Genomic DNA, 14,673 nt, shown 5'->3' with positions numbered 1-14,673 from the left:
CACTATACTGCCTATCTGCCCTAGTCATTTAATCTCTTTGCCTAATACATCATCTGTAAAATGTGTTGGGTTTATATTTCCAACCACCCATAATCTTCCTGTATCAAGACTCTTTCCTGGTATTACTCTATCACAGTGGTAAATACTTTTGGCAAGTATACATTATTATGTTTTATGAATTGCCTGATGACTCCTCATCATTGGACAGGTTATTTTGTTGTTGTTGTTACGTCTTTCATGAAATCTTAAATGATCTTGATGTATGAATGTAAAATAAGCCATCATAAAAGAGCTTCTAAGGTAACATTTTGTTCTACTGAGTGAAATATTGTTGTTATTTTAGGGGGAGAGGAATTGTAATCATTGAACAATAAGCACAATTGGAAGCTACATTATCTACATCTTTCATTCAGTTGTGTTGTATTGTTGATTATCATTTTCAAAAGCAAGCTTATTTCATACTAATGCTGGCATTTAAGGATATGCCAGCGTGAATCATGGGTAAGGATGCCCTTGATTCATTTATAGAAGACTCTCAGAAAGATTAAATGTAGGTCAGTAATTGTTCATATTTTACAGTCATTCAGTAGTTATTCATGTTTTTTGCACCCATTCACTTTTTAGAATCATTCAATTTTCATGCTTTTGATATCCTCCCCAATTCCTTCATGACTACATTTCTTTTGTAATGAATCCTCTCTATATATTTATTCTAATTTGTCTGCTTTTTACTTTTTTATATTTTGTTTTCTGTAGGACTACTTCTATTTCCCCACTAAGAACCTCAGGTATTGTGAGGTTAGTGTCCAAGTTTAATGGTTTTTTAAAACTTTTCTTATTAAAGCTTTTTATTTTCAAAACGTATGAATGGGTAATTTTTCAACAATGACCCTTGCAAAACCTTGTGTTCCAAATTTTCCTCTCCTTCCCCCTGCCCCTCCCCTATATTGCAAGTAATCCAATATATGTTATACATGTTAAAATATATGTTAAACCCAATATATGTAAACTTATTTATACAATTATCTTGCTGCACAAGAAAAAATCAGATCAAAAAAGAAAGAAAATGAGTAAGAAAATAAAATGCAAACGAACAACAACAACAAAAGTGAAAATGCTATGTTGTGACAAGTTTAGTCTTAATGGAAAAAACTCTTTAATACTATTTTGCAAATCTATTCTATTTTTGTTTTTTGTTTTAATCCTTGAATGTCTTTGGGATGATGTTGTTTAATTCGATATCTTGCCAAGTTTTCTTTAGAATGGATTTACTTGCCATTGCTTTGTTCTTTTTTATGAGACATTATTGCACACAATCATCTATCATGCTTCTTTCTAAGACTTTACAAATTACTTTATATTCCAACCCAGTGTTGTCTTTGGCAGTCATCTCTTTCCATTTGGCAAGTAAATCACATGTTGACTAAAGTGCTTCCTGGATTCTTTTGGTCTTGTAACAATTAATTTACATTGATTTAACTTCCGGATTAAATTATCTTATAACAAAGAGTAAAAAACAGGGAGTAAACAATTCAGCATAAGTAATGAACACATAAACCAAGACCAATATTATATGGAATGAATAGCGTATCTTGTCTTTATAAAGCAGGAAGGGAAGTGCATCCTCATATCTCTTATTTGGAACTCAAATTGATCATTATATTTCACAGCATTCAATTTATATTGTGTTGTTGTTCTTTGCATTTTCACTGTTGTAATAATAAAGCCTATTTCTTTTCTTCTTTGGCTTCACTTTTTACCTGTGTATGACTTCTCTTTGTTTTTCTCTTTATTCATTATTTCTTATAGTTCAGTAATATTCCTTTCCATGCATGTACCACAATTTGTTTGGCCATTCTCCAATCTATGGATATTTAATTATTTTATTTATGGTGTTAACCATATTATCAAATGTCAGAACTTGAGGCAAGCAAGAAAATACTAAGAAGTGAGAGGTTATTTTGTTTGATTCATTATTTATTAAGGTTACTCTGTCAGCTTAATCAGGGTCAGAATGAGAAAATTTTTCTCAATTTTGGCAATAGGGAAGGGGAACTGGACCTGTGGTTTTATTGGTATAGAGAAATCAGGTGAGAAACTGCTACTAACATAGATCAATGTCTCATCTGTAACCTTACACATTTAGAGCACTAGAGTACAGAAAAGTCAAATAATTTGGTCATCATTAAGAAACCAATATTTAAGAGTTAGGGCATGAACTCAAATTTTATTGAGTCTTCTATCATACAACATTTCTTATGTGTGTATGTGGGGGGTCAGAAGGGGCAGGGGTCTTATATGCATGTGTATAATAGAGCAATAGCAAGCTTTTTGTAGTGAGAAGGCTTCAGTTCAAATCCCAAACCAGCTGCTTTATTAGTAGTATGATCTTCAGTGACACAAATTATTACCTCTCTGAATTTTGTTTCCTAATCTATACAGTAGATAGGAACTATCTGCTTGACAGGATTGATATGAGAATCAAATAAGATAATGTAAAATTATTTTTGATCTGCAGAATTCTTCATAAACATAAGCTATTATTAGGATTAGCAATATTATTAATAAATTATGTCAGGTCATTTTAAGGTCAGATTGTATCATCCCAATGAGAACTTGCTAAATTTTAACTTTCTTCATTTTAAGATGATTGTCCCATTTTATCCTCCCTTTTTAAAAAAATCACAACTTTTAAATATCTCGTGAAATGTTACAGTTAGTTTGTTTTTCACAACTCCATTGTGTTTATTAGTTTAAAAAAAAAAGCATTCTGATCGCTTCACTCCATATTCAGCATGTATTAGATTAATTAGAAGTTCTTTTACACTTATTCTTATGTGGTATGATGCTTACAGTCTCCTAGCTTAGAAGATAGGAATTATGATTTCTTGTCCTTATTCTTATGGTTACTCTAAGCTTTTATTTCCTCCTTTGTTAAAAAAGTATGTTAGCACAAGGTTAATATCTAAAAATGCTTCTATTAGTCTGGATCTATCCATTAATTAGCATGATACCATGGAGAGGAATCTGGAGTTTGAATCAAAAAACCTGGATTCAAATTTCATCTTGAGAATTTAGTAGTTGTGTGAACATTGACAAATCATTTAATCTCCCTCAGTTTCCCTAATTCTAAAATGAAGGTCTCTTCTGGCTCTCAATCCGTGATTATTGTCCTCAATCTCAGTAAGAGTCAAATGAGTCTGCTATAAACTTGGGTTTATAAAGCATTTTCCCTTGGAGAAGGATTCAGTTTCCTTGTTAGTAAAAGGTGCCCTTTCCAGCTGTGGGGTAATATTCTGAGGATTTGGCAGGCAAGAGTGAGGAATGATAGCATGGTTTCAGGCTGTCTTTTGGCACCTTTGACCAAAAAAAAAAAAAAGGAAGAAATTTACTTGTTTGCTACAATGAATGACTGATCACATGTCTGTGGATTCCAAATATGAAGAACCAACTAACTTTTTTTTTTGTTATTAAGAATTAAGAGTTTAAAAAGGACATTAAAAAAAATGGATGACCTGCTTCCTCTAAGGGAAGGGAATGAATAGACCTTCCATATCTCCAGCAAATATGTAATGGTATCAAGTCAAATAAAGTAATAAAATCATTGTATACATATGTCCATTTAGCAGTTCTTTCTCTGGTTGCAGAATATCACTTTACTAAAGTAAATGATAACCTCCTGGTTTAAAATATTACCAGACAGTTGCCCAAGCACTTAAGAACTTAAAAAAAAAAAAAACACAAAGTGTTCTAGTAGATAAACTAGAATGGGTACTAGATAGATAGATAAATTAGGTAGATAAACTCTCTGGATTCAGATTCCTTAAAATAAAGAGTGATTGTATTTGATGATGCTGTGATTTTTTGAATCTCTCATAGGAAGTAGTATAAGTAGGAAGAGTGCATCATTACCTCTGTAAGTGCTATTACAAGTTACAGACACCTTATAAATGTTTTAGGAACAGATTTGACTTAACTTCAGAACTTCAGTTTCATTATCTGTAAAGCGAGACAAAGATTGAAGAATAAATGAGGACTAGGTAATCTATAAGTCCCCCTCTAGCTTTCAAATCAATGTACCTATTGTATTAAGCCACTTACTATTGTGTTGTGTGTGTCTATGTATGTGTGTGTACATGAATACACACTCTATTTATATATTTTAAGGCAATTTCCCTTTCCTTTGTCCTTTCACACTCAAATGCATTTTTAGAAAAATCAGTTTGTCTTCTTACTTGTGTTATTTCTCTGTATTCATATCTAACCCAAACAATCTGGAAAGATTTCTCTAATTTTGTTTGAAGCTCTCCTAGGTCAATGTTTCTCTAAAAGGCATTCCCTCCTAACTGGCAACAAGTGACCCTGACTTTAGAAAGATCATGGCTTTCTTTAATTCTCATTGGTTTTCCATCATGTGTTATGTCTATGGCCCCACTAATTCCACAGATATACTGCATTATCACTTTATTAAAATGAGTTTTGTTAATTGATGATATAATTAAACTTGGCCAGGATTGAAGTGACATTACTTTATGTCAGACCTAAAAAGTATTTTGAGATATTTTCTTCATTTTTCCCCTTTATAATGCATTACATGACCAAATTGTTGTCTGATGGCTAACCATTATCCTTCCTTATAAAGAGGTATTGCGTATGGTAAAGGTATACGTCCCTCACACTAAGGTGCAGGTGCTCTTAAAATTAGGTTTTGCCTTTGCTTTGTGATCTGGGAAAACCACTTCACTTTTATACACTTTGGTTTATTCTTTAGCAGGTATTTCTCAGAATGCATATAGCGTCTTTTTTCATATGTTCTTTTTTAGTTTTTATAATAATTTTATAATTATTATTTCTTTGCACTGACTGGGAAAAAACCTAAATATTATATAATTTGGGTTTTTATAATAATCAAAATAACATTCACTTAAAGTCATTCTTAAACAATATTGCTGTATACATTTTTCTCTTGGTTCTGCTTATTTCATTCTTTATTATTTCATGACAGTCTTCCCAGATTTTAAACTACTTATAAAGCTGCAATTATCACAACTATTTGGTGCTGGCTAAGAAATAAAAAGGTGGAATAAAGTAGCTATTAAAGTATTTTTTAATGTTAAGAACTTCAGACTTTTAAGATCAATGAAACCTCCAAAATTATTCTAGAATAATGCTTTGTTTCTTTATCCAAATTGGTAGTCTGTTTAATTTTTTCTGCATTGATTTTCTGTTAAATGTTGATTTAAAATGAGGCTAGTTGGCAATGTTAACATATGATTCTTTTGAAAATCAGTTTCAGGAAAAAAATAGATAAATAAAAACAAGTTATGTTGTAGATGAATTTTTATGTGCATTGATTGACAGCAATAACATATTACTTACCAATAATCATCATCATCCTGTTATTAATCATTAACCAGCAAATCATCTTACTATTATTCAGGCATTAGAAGTAACATAATTGATAAAGTGTTGGAGTGGTGATCTGATTTTAAATACCAACACTTGTAATCATACAACTGTATGATCCTGGTAAAGTCAGCCAAGTCTAATAGACAGCCTCAGTTTCCTCATCTGTAAAATGAAAATAGTAATAGCACCTATTCCACAGGGTTGCTGTGAGGATAACTGAGATTTTATACACACACACACACACACACATATACATAACACCCATATATACATATATACATGTGACTTTTAAAATCTTAGAATGCTATATACATGTTTATTATTATTATCTTAGGTTGATTATACACATGATCATTTTTTCTAAACTCAATGAACTTTTTTTTTTAACATATTCTTATTATTGGTTTGTTTGAGAAAAGTTCCCAGGGATCATGGAATTTCAATGTTAGAGAGGGCAACATTTAGTCCAACTTTTACAGAAGAAATTAACATCAAAATTGGCTTCTCAGAAGTCACTTAGAATATCTGTTAGTAGCAAAACCCAGACTAAAATTGAAGTCCTTTCATCATCATTCTGATTCTCTTTCTATTGAACTGTAATTTTAAAAAGTGATATTTATTGATATGTACATGGACTGGATTTTCTGTAATCTTGGCAAATAGGAAGTGGAAGAAAATTTAACTTTGACATTTTTATCTCTTTTGTTAAAAATAGCACTGCTTGGATTAATCAGATTGGGTTTATACTCACTTAGAAGTCAGCATCCTTTTACTCAAAATTGTTGTACTTTCTTATTTAAAGCAGATTGATTCGAGTACTTTCTGCATTTCTTTGCACTGACTGGGATAAAAAAACCTAAAACAGCAATAACAATAACAACAACAACAAAAAATAAAAAACAAAATAAAAACCTTGTCTTATTTGCTTTGAAGTAGAAAGCTAAGACAAAACTAAAATGGAATTAAAAGGAGCACAGACAACATTTCATCTCATACTATTTTCGAAAGAATCTAAATGTATACTGTAACCTTGTGCCTTTGTAGTAAGTCTATAGACATTATCAGATCAATCTAAATTGAGTTAGTGTATATGTGGTAAGCAGAAACTGGTGGAAATTAGTTTATCTTCCCCAGACTCTTTCTGTTTTCTTTGAACAGTGCAGGATAAACTAGTTTTAAGAGCTGATTAGGTTTCTTTTTTTCTTTTTTCCCCCTAAAAGGGTAAGAGAATAACATTGCGATAGATTCACACTAACTCTTAGCGCCAGGAGCCATTACATACATAGCCTATGGCCTATGTGTGACATCTGTAAATATGATAAGAAAGACCTACTGAATATCAAAACGGAAATATAGTCATTGTGAAGTGAGGACTTTAAGCAGCTATTCCAGATCTATCCTAGTTTCATTTATTGTAAATACCTGTGCGAGTTTCCCTCTCCCTGACATGCATAAATACAAGGAGGGTAGCCTGCAGTCATTCCCCTTGATTTTATTAAGGGACTCTGTAGAAAATGCTTTTCAATCCCATGAGACAAAGTGGAAAGCTGCTACATGGCTAATATTAAAGGCCATTTTAGAAGCTTTAAAAAATCTTAATGGTTTATTTTTAGTCTCATATGGAAAATTATTTATATGTAAAGATTAGGATAGTTTCTTATTTTTCTAATTTATGCCATGAGCTCTGTGAATTCCATTTTTTGCTATTTTTTTAACAAAAAAAAATTTTTTTTCTTTTTCCCTTTCATTATTTTTTAAATTGTGGAAGTAGGAAAAGTTGGCAATATTCAGGTAACCAAAAAAAAAAAAAAAAAAATAGAGGACCATTAATGCACAGAAGAGAATAGAAGAAAGATAAGTCTGAAGGAAAGACAGATCAGGAAGACAGTTTTGAAAGTAATGTAAAATTTATCCTTGTTTTTTAAAGCAAGTACTATGAAACTGAGATCCATGGCTTCACAGCCTTCTTTTTGCATATGGAAATGCTCTTTTTTGTTGTATAATTTCAGAATTAAAAAATTAATTTAAGAACTATAATAATATTTGTATGTATTAAAATATTTAGAAAAATACGGTGAATACATGAAAAACACATGCACAATTTTTTATTGTTGATTTATATTCAGACTTAGAAAAATAGTTCTGAATTATTCCAGAATGATTTAGCATGTAAATAAGAATTCAGCTAACTCTAAATTTATGTTTTATGTCTAAGTTCAGGAAAACCTTTTTTTTCCTAAGACATATTGATATATTTTAAAAATTTTTCATTGAAGACAATAAGGAACTGTCATCTTCCAAATTTACAAATATGAGATATTGGTTTCAAGCAAGTTAATAATTAAACAAATACATTCTCATTTTTTTCTTGTAAGATTTGAAAAAGGTGATAACTTTGGGATTTTGCTTTAATAATTAACCTTGCATGTCATCAGTTTCCCATTCATTTAAAATGAATGAATCTTTCACATGCATCGATTTAGTGCCAAGTAGATGGTATGTACTGGTTACACAAAAGCCAAAAAGAAACAGTCACTTGCATATGTAAACACAAAACAAATGAATTGATGAGACACATCTGGACAGTTTGAAATTAAAATTTCATCTACCTCCTTACTCATTTTAAAGATTTTTATGATTTATCAACTCAACTAAAAAAACACCCATATATACACAAACCACCTTCAAATAAGCCATGAAACAAATGAAAATTAAATAAATAGCTCCTTCTCCTATTTGAGCAAATCAAAATTGATCCTATGCAAGACTAATTTGATTAATTCTGCCCTGTCCACTCTTTTTGGTGAAAGTACTGTTACCTGATTATATTGCAGCTTTGATTGCTTTCTGATTTCATTGACATATGTAATTCTTGAAAATTATATTGCTTTCTCATTATGTATAACTCTTGTCCAAATCCTACCATAAATCTTCCCTGTGGGGTCCATTGAAAGGGCTAAAAGAGCCTCTTTCTCTTGAATCTTTTGACACTTTGGGAGTAGCAAAGGAAAATGCAGACTGACTCTATAGGCAAGCTGATTAAATCTTAATATCTCAGGAAAAAATAAACAAAGATACTCCTATTTAATAAATTCATCTATATCTATGTGGTGTATACACACACATATAAATACACACACACAAACAGAGGAATCCACAGAAACTATAATTGTAACTTCTCTTTAAATGGCTATTGTCATAGTTGTAATCCCTAGATGTCTATCCATTTCACAAAAAATATTATTTATTAATAATGCTTCTAAGATATCTTATTTTCTAATTCATTTCAACTATTTCACCATACATAACTGAACTTTAATTAGTTGACACATTATCAGCTTAAATTGCATCTTGGTATATTGTTTTAAAATAATTATGCTTTATGGTACAGAGAACTGACTATAATTGCTAAGTTGAATGAATAACAGAATCAAAAAAAAAATTTCTTGTTGTATCCTGAAGCAATTATTGTTAAGAGGCAAAAATGTATAAATCAAAGTAATGTATATATTTTTCACTATGACTATAAAAATTAGCCCACTTAAAAATGGTCCTACCTATAATTTAATACAAGTTTAAATGGGACATAATGTACAAAGTAAAGGAGACAATCATTTACAATAACGTAGACATTGTTCACTAATTTTTTTTATGATGGAGAAACATTGAAGAGTTTTAGACTCAGAGACCTACACAATCAAAACATGAACTTCATATTGTTATTGTGGCCCTTTTAATTTTTAATTAAGTACTTTTAGACAATCTTTGTTGGAAAAAGAAAAGAAGGAAGAAAGAAGCAAGGAAGAAAAGGAAAGAAAGAAGGAAGGAGAGAAAAAAAGAAAAGAAAGAAAAAACCATACTAACAGTAGCTATCAGATTACACAATGATAATTCATTTATAAAAGCCTAAGCTGTAATAATAATATATTTTGTTTACCCATAATAAATTTTTGGAAGACTACAAATTAAAGAAAATTAATTTCATTGTCATTGGGGGAATTCAGTTAGGCATTGCCATGAAAATAAAGTTTCCCTATTTCTATTATATTCCATAAATCCTCCCCATGGTTTTTAGAACTCTACCTATTTAAAGAAGGCAGAAGACAGTGTGAGATGGTGCAGTGGATAGAGTTTGGAAGATTCATCTTGCTGAGTTCAAATGTAGCCTCAAACACTGGGTAGCTGTGTGATCCTGGGCAAGTGACTTAATCCTGTTTGCCTCAGTTCCTTATATATAAAATGAGCTAGAGAAGGAAATGGCAAGAAACTCTAGTATCTCTGCCAAGAAACCTTATAATGGGTTCACAAAAAGTCAGAAATAGCAGAAAAATGACTTAAAAATTAACCAAAGTTAAGGAAGAAACTGAAATCCTTCAATGTGAAGTATCTTCAAAGTGGTACAGGTATTAAATAACACAATTATATAATCCCAGGTCCCCTAAATTCAAAGCTATTATTCTTTCCATACTCCCATACTGAAATGTGGTGACTTGATACAGATAAAAAATATCTACCAATTTTAGTAAAGTACAAGCTCATTCTGACAACATGGTCATATAGCAACCAAAAAAAAAAGTTAATATGATTGTAGGATACAGTGATACATGCCAACAAAATCAGAAAGCAATCAAAGTACCAATTTAATCAGATCACAGTATTTTTACCAGAAAGAACAGAAGGGGGCAGAATGAATGAAATTAATCCTGTGTGAGACCATCTTTCTTTGGTCACACTAGATGGGGGCATTTTAATTTTTGTTTGTGTTTTGGGAATTTATATGAGCTTTTTAGTTGTGTAGAGAGATTTCTAAAGTCTTTGAAGTAGAAAAAGAGGACCAAGATAGTGGCTCTGTCTCTTCCTCTCTCCCTCCCTCTCTCTGTGTTTGTATCTGTCTCTATCTTTGTTTCTGTCTCTCTGTCTCTCTCTTTCTCTCTCTCTCCCTCTTTCCCTCCCTCCCTCCCTCCTTGACTTCCTCCTTCAATCCTTTCCTCTGTGTGTGTGTCTCTGTCTGTCTGTCTCTCTCTCTCCTCTGTCTCTCTCTCTCTCTTCTCTCCTCTCTCTCCTCTTTCTCTCTCTCTCTCTCTCTTCTCTCTCTCTCTCTCTCTCTTCTCTCTCTCTCTCTCTCTTCTCTCTCTCTTCTCTCTCTCTCTCTTCTCTCCTCTCTCTCCTCTCTCTCTCTCTCTCTCTCTCTTTTCTCTTTCTTTCTCCCCCTCTCCCTTTCTTCTTCTTTCTCCCTCTCTCTTCCCCTCTCCCCTTCCTTCTTTCTATACCCCATCCTCTCTTTCTCATTCTCTCCCTGCCCCTCATTTACATAGCATTTAATACACAACTAGTTGGTACAAACTTATATGAGCATTTTATAATTATGTTATTTGATCTTCACAATAACCCTGGCCATTAAATGCTATTGTTATCATCCCCATTTTACAGATGAGAAAACTATAGCAAACACAGATTAAGTGATGTACCTAGGGTCCATTCATTTAGTGTCTGAGGCTGAATTTCAATTCACTTCTTCCTGACTTTAGGCCTAGCACTCGCTACACTGTTCCACTTAGCTCAGGTCCATAAAATAGAACCATAGACCAATATATAAAAGACACAAGGAGTTGAATTTCTTTCAGTTTTAGGAAAAAGCTTCTTGGCAATTAGAACCATCCAAAAGCTGAATGGACTGCCTACAGAAGTACTAAGTTTCCTATAGAAGATGCTGGATGACCATCAGAGATGTTTTATAGGCAATTCTTATTTGTTAGGAATTATTTTAGTTGCTTTCTTAGTTAACACAACACTGAGAATATTTTATTCCTATGAAAGTATTTAAGGGTCATCACATAATTCCTGTGTGATTTGATATAAACTTCCAGACTGTGTTTGCTTGTTTTAAAAATTTCTGTTAAAAAAAGAAGGGAATCAAAAAAATTTAATAGAAATAAAAAAAAAAAAGGAATTAGTAAATGAGATCATTAGCCAAAAATAGTAATTATGATTAGATAGTTAACATCAGTGAAAATTAATATTTCCTCATTGAGAAACTATATTAGAATTAAAAGTAGACAGAACAACTAGCAAATAAAAACTACTCTTACCTTATCAACCTACTATACCAAATTTTGGGTGATCTGCCAGGCATTACTCAGATTGGTTGTCATTTTATTTTACCATTTACAGCATTGAAAGCACTTAAAATATAATATGATTCATCCCATCTCATTAACTACTCTAGCTAGAGGCCACTTCCAGGAAGAAACCTTAAAATTACCTCTGTTCTCCATTATTTAATTAACTTCTAAGGATTCTTTATTTACATACTAACCTATTGTTGTTGTTTTTAAAGATTAAAATGCTTTTTGTCTAATTACTAAAGAAGCCGTAGCGATCAATTTTGAAGACAATCAATCATTAAACATTTATTATATGCCTACTACATGTGATGCAGTATATTAGTCACTGGGGATGCAAAGACTTTAGTTGAACCCTTAACTGGTCCAATAATTCTGAAAAACAATTTGGCTAGAAAAATGACTCAACTGTTCATACTCTTTAACCCAGCAGTATTAGTACTGGACATAACAAAAGGAAAATGTTCATATATATCAAAATAGTTAGAATAGCACTTTTTGTAGTAGCAAAACAAACAAACAAAACGAACCAAAAATAAAAAAAAAAAACCCTACAAACAAAGAAAAAACCATTCAGTTGGAGAATGGCTAAATAAATTGTAATATAAGAATGTATTGGAATATATTTTGTGCCATGAGAAATGAAGAATATGAAGAATTAAGAGACTCTTAAGAAGAAATATAGGAACAAATTTAGAATGAAGTGAGGAGAACAAAGAATAACATATTTAACAAGCACAATAAAATGCTAAAAGACATCAAAACAAAAATTAATGTAATGATCAATCTTGACTACAGAATAATGATGATGAAATATACCTATTTCTTCAGGCAACTAGATGGAATAGATACTGTGTCTGAAGTCCAGAATTTTAAATCTAGTCTCAGACACTTATTAGTTGTCTGACCCTTAACAATTCATTTAACCTTTGGCTGCCTTAGTTTTCTTATCTATAAAATAGGCATAATAATAGCACTTTTCTAACAGACATTTTGTGAGGATCAAATGAGATAAAATTTGTAAATCATTTTATAAACTTTACAATGCTGTGTAAATGCAATCTAATGGTAGTAGTAGCATAGTAGTAGTAATAGAAGTTGTACTGGTGGTAGTAACATTATCAGAAGTAGTTGACTACAGGTGTGGTAGAAATACAGAAATGACAGAATGGCAGAAATAGACATTTTGTTTTCATGGTACTACTTTGTTCTAAAAGAAATGTCAGTTGCAGGATGAGTATTGGGAAGTGATAGCAGTGAAAAATGAAATTATTAATAAAAAAATAAGGAATCAGTAATAGAGAGATTGGAGTAGAAATTCTATGAGATATCGGACAATTCTCTGAATCTCTGTAGGATCCAGTTTCTTTTTATATTAAGAGACAGCATCATGTGGTGGAAAAAATTGCTATTCTTGGAGTACCAGGATTAAAATTTGAATTCTGTCTCTGTTTCTTGCCACCTGCATTACTTTTAAAGTCACTTAAACCTATGTGACTGTAAAGGGATTGAACTAACTAATTGTACTTCTTCCAAGGTCCCTTCCAGTTCCAAATCTGATCCTATCATCTTTACAGACTTCTAGCTCAAAAATTCTGATTGAAAGAGAAAAGTATACTTATCTTGATTATAGAAATGAAAATGTGTAAGATAAGAGTTCATGGAACACCTAAAATTTTTGAGAGCTTTTGCTTCAGTCTTTGTTGCCTTATTTGGAAATTCAACTATAAAGGAAATACAATGACATTCATTCATTCTTTGTAACTTCATACTGGGTAATCTCTGTAAGTGACCTCTTTTATTTGAAGAAAGCCAAGAAAGAGTTTTTGTGTCTTGTTCTTAATGAAACTATAAATGTTTTTTCTAGCTAAATTGAAACCAGGTTGAGGATCTCCTATAGATTGGGTTGGTAAAATGGTGGAACTAACTGAGAGATAATACCACTAGAGGAGATAGATTAGATTTGTCTCCTTTCACTTTGTAACAGAGCCGCCTGGGTTAAATATACCCTTGGGGAATTCTTGTTTACAGAAAGCAGCTAACATTAAGTGATAATGCTTATTTTAAAAGAGATAATGTTGTTGAAACTCTATTTTACTACTAATTGCTCTCACAGCTCAGTTATTTTCCTATTTAAGCAATGGAAGACCAGTGGGCCAGAGAACTTATCTTGTTTGTGTGGGGAAGTACATGAGTAATGAGATACCTAATAACTTGCTCCATTGTCTCCATTATTGGGAAGCAGTTATTTACTCCTGTCACTAGTCACACTTACCTAAGCATTAAAATTCAAGCCTCTTGTCCTTGACTGGGCAATTTGGATTGACTCTATTGCCAGTTTTAATGAAAGCCAATGAGATTTTATATGCATACCATACAGAGTTTTCCAAAAGGAAGCATTTTGTTTAATGAAAGGAGCTAAATTATGATTTATTTATGACAAAGCTATTTTGTATGGCTAGATATTTAACCTGAATTAATTTAGAGACTTGAGGATTTTAGTTAGTCTAAGTAAGAGTAAGCCTATGAAGTCTGTGATTAGATGTTCATTATTTATAGCTGTGCTTATTTCCCTAGAAGTGACAGAACACTGAGGAAGCTATAGGTTTTTCCTTTCTGACTTCATTATTTTCATATGGTTTTACTTAATAACAACAATAAAAGGTTGTTTTGTTTTGTTTTGTTTTGTTTTGTTTTGTTTTTTTTAAAGCAAAATAGTTTATATAGTTGACCTTATTTGATGTAGACAATAATGCTATGAATTCGATTCCATAATGCTCCCTTTCTTATAAATAGAAAAAGCAAAATACAAAGAAGTCAATTATGGAACATCAAGAATTCAAATACAGGTCTTCTATTTCTGAATCTAATACTCTTTCTAGTCTGCCACACAATAATTCAACTTTTTTTGTATATTTCCAAAGGAGAAACAATTTTTTTTCTTGGAATCCTTGAAATTGGAAAGGATTTTAAAGATCATCTAGTTAAATGAGATGAGAAAATAAAGACTCAGAAGATTTTAAGGCCTACACATGTAGTAATTGGAAAAGCCACTCTGATCTCATGTCTTCTGACTTCCAAAACTATTATTTTCCCCCTAATATATGAAGGTGTAGATGGGCCAGTGATATATTATTTCTGT

General features: G+C 31.6%; 1 protein-coding gene across 1 annotated transcript in view; it reads left to right on the top strand.

Annotated features, from left to right (window-relative positions):
* The window catches only part of PARD3B (par-3 family cell polarity regulator beta), a 740,364-nt gene that overhangs the window by 105,373 nt on the left and 620,318 nt on the right, over positions 1-14,673 (top strand). The window lies entirely within an intron of this gene.

The sequence above is a fragment of the Sarcophilus harrisii genome, chromosome 3, assembly GCF_902635505.1.
Source record: "Sarcophilus harrisii chromosome 3, mSarHar1.11, whole genome shotgun sequence".
In the NCBI taxonomy this organism is placed as follows: domain Eukaryota; kingdom Metazoa; phylum Chordata; class Mammalia; order Dasyuromorphia; family Dasyuridae; genus Sarcophilus; species Sarcophilus harrisii.
This window is presented reverse-complemented; position numbering and strand designations above follow the sequence as displayed.